Source organism: Branchiostoma belcheri, unplaced genomic scaffold (genome assembly GCF_001625305.1).
Source record: "Branchiostoma belcheri isolate BF01 breed outbred unplaced genomic scaffold, Haploidv18h27 scaffold84, whole genome shotgun sequence".
In the NCBI taxonomy this organism is placed as follows: domain Eukaryota; kingdom Metazoa; phylum Chordata; class Leptocardii; order Amphioxiformes; family Branchiostomatidae; genus Branchiostoma; species Branchiostoma belcheri.
Window position 1 is genome coordinate 750,643 of NW_017804509.1, and position 2,917 is coordinate 753,559.

Genomic DNA, 2,917 nt, shown 5'->3' on the forward strand with positions numbered 1-2,917 from the left:
ATTTATTTATTTATTATAGTGAAAAATATTTACCTACACAGTCACACGTTGAAATCCTAAGTCAAGCGTTGCCAGTAACCCCATGCAGAACCTTATGTCTACACTGCCTCCCCAAAGTTTGATTTTCCCTCACTCCCAGTCCCAGAGTTATTACCTGGTGACATTTCGATCAGAATTTTTCTCTATGTCTTCTCTCAGTACCTTTGGTTATTGGCAAAATTCTCTACTCGTATTTGGGAACGAGGTATCTAAACGAAAAAATCTGGTGCAGTTCTAAGGAAAGCCGCCAGGCCGGTCCGAAATCTAATAATTTCTTAGCGAGGTCAAAACCTAAACACGTACACATAATATGCCATTCGTAGTTCGTGACAATTCACCGATAGCTTCATAGAGTCTTCAAAAAGATAATCTTATAGGCTAAGGTAATGAATTCATACATTAAAGTAAACATGCTGCTAGATTAAAGAAAAGATTTAGCCCGGGTGCCGCCTAAATTTCTTCGGGGCTCTTTGCACACGCTGGCCTGATCTGAGAACATCGAAAGCAAGTTGTCCCGTCGCAAATCGGAGGCACCCGGGCTAAATCTTTTCTTTAATGTTTAAATAATTCAGGCCCTTGCCCATATGCATAATATTACATACAAAAACAGATAAACAAAATAGAGTGAACGTCGTAGAAGGTAGACATCAAGGTATTACATAAGATACGCCAAAAAGTTACTCAAGCAACTGGAAATGATTTTTGAAACGGCCAGACGTTTCAGGTAGCAGCAGAGAAGATCAGAGAAGTGAGTAGCAGAAAAGAGAAACAATTCAGTGGCAAGAAACACAATAAAAACAAGTACTTGTTTCGGTGCTGTGAGCAGTGCAGAAGGTCTGGCCAGTCCGAGTGCCGCTGAGGAGTTGTGCCCGATGCCAGAGCCAGCCTCGGCTTTTGTAGACAGGCAGCGGAAGTTGTAGCCTCGAATCCAGCCTTGACCCGGTCAGCTCTAATCTGCTTCCAAAGATATGAATCTACGGGAAGGCGGGCCAAAGCAAACAGGGGGCCTGCATGGGTGTGGGGGTTTGTACGCTAAATTTTGAGAGCTTGCTACGTATTACGCTGAGAATTCAGGAATCCTCTCTATTACGCTTTACGTTAAATTCAAAGTGGCTATAATTTAATATTACGCATTACGTGGAAATAAAAAGGCGAGTACGCTCTACGTAAATGCGCCAATTACGCTCTACGTTGTATTAGAGCGGTCCGTCTACGCTCTACATAGAACTAAGAATTAAAACGGCCGATTACGCTCTACGGAAAAGGGCATAACAAGCCTGGACTCCAGGCTACGGGAGCGGTACGTGTGGCGAGGTGCCCACCGTCAGGCTTGTCTGAAACCTAGCGGAAGTCGCGAAGTGTCAGCTCAGGGGTTTTGAGTTGTTCCTCCCAGTTTCCAAGTAGAGCTTCCTTCTTGCAGGATCGCCGACCAAGCGTTTTGTACCGTGCCATTCTCCCTGTTGACTTCCTTGTTTGTACTTTCCAGTTAGTAGGTCAAGTAGCCAGGCCTACCCTACGAGAATACGGATCGTAGAATTCGGCAAAAAGGAGAGTAAAATTGGCCAGGGGAGTCAGTCCGCGGAATGTTGACAGTCCTTTCAGCCAAGGCGGCCAAACTCCCCCGGCAAATATTCTCCTATATATAGCCAGCGTAGTTAGTCTGGTAGAGACTACAGTACACGGTACAAATAGACTCAGCGTACATAGCAAAAAAAGTGCATTATAAGTTCGCATCTGTGTGCGATCAGCGGGCCTACCAGTTAAGGCTAGTTTGAGCTCAAACTTGTTACCGTCCAAAATGCTTGGTCGACGATCCTGCAAGAAGGAAGCGCTTAACTTGGAACCTCAGGGGAAGAACACAAACTCTCATGTTAACTTCCTTGTTTGTACTTGCCAATAAGTAGGTCAAGTAGCCAGGCCTACAAGAATACGGATCGGGCCTACCAGTTAAGGCTAAGTTGTGTTCTTCCCCTCAGGTTCCAAGTGAAGCTTGCCTTGAGATCGCCGACCAAGCGTTTTGTACCGTGACATTTCCCTGTTGACTTCCTTGTTTATAGTATTGGCTGGTACACCACGGGTTACCCGAGTACAAACTTTTGAGATCGCCGAACAAGCGTTTTCCACCGTGACAAGTTCCTTGTTGACTTCCTTGTTAGTATTGGCCAATACACGGGTCACCAGAGTACAAATAGATTAGCAACGACCAACAGTTTATTGTTTATTAGACCGATCTCCATTAGTTTGTACAGACATCATTTGCCATACATACTATTCTTCCTGGAGTCGTTAACTACAAACTACTTTCATCACAACATGGTAAGGCTTAACTACACACCACATAACCACACACAACATGCAAGTAGTACCGAGAGGTCAGAGGTCGTAAAAATAAAATTTAGACAAAGATTCATATTTACATATCTACATTTCTACTACCACCATGCTTGTAAGGGTTTGGAGGTGTCCACCACAGTTTTCAACCATTCCCGGATATGTTTCTTAAACGATGTAGGTGCGGATAGTCTGATGTGTTGTGGAAGTGTGTTATATGATTTAGTGCAGCGGTACAGAAATGTTCGTTTGGCTGAGGCTGTTCTTGGTTTTGGCAGTCTGAAGCCCCCCCTATGCGCTAGGCGTGTATTGTGTTGGTGAATATCATTAACTGTCTGTAATCTTTTGTAGATTGATTCTGGCTTTTTGGTTGTGAGAATTTTCTTGAACATTGAAAGTGTTCCTGCGTACAACCTCTCTTTGACAGTGGACCAGTGTAGGCGTGTGTGCATATCGTCAATGCTAGAGCTATACTTGGCATTTAGCACCAGTCTGGCTGCTTTGTTTTGAATGATCTGAAGTTTGTTAAGGTGAGATTGCGGACAGG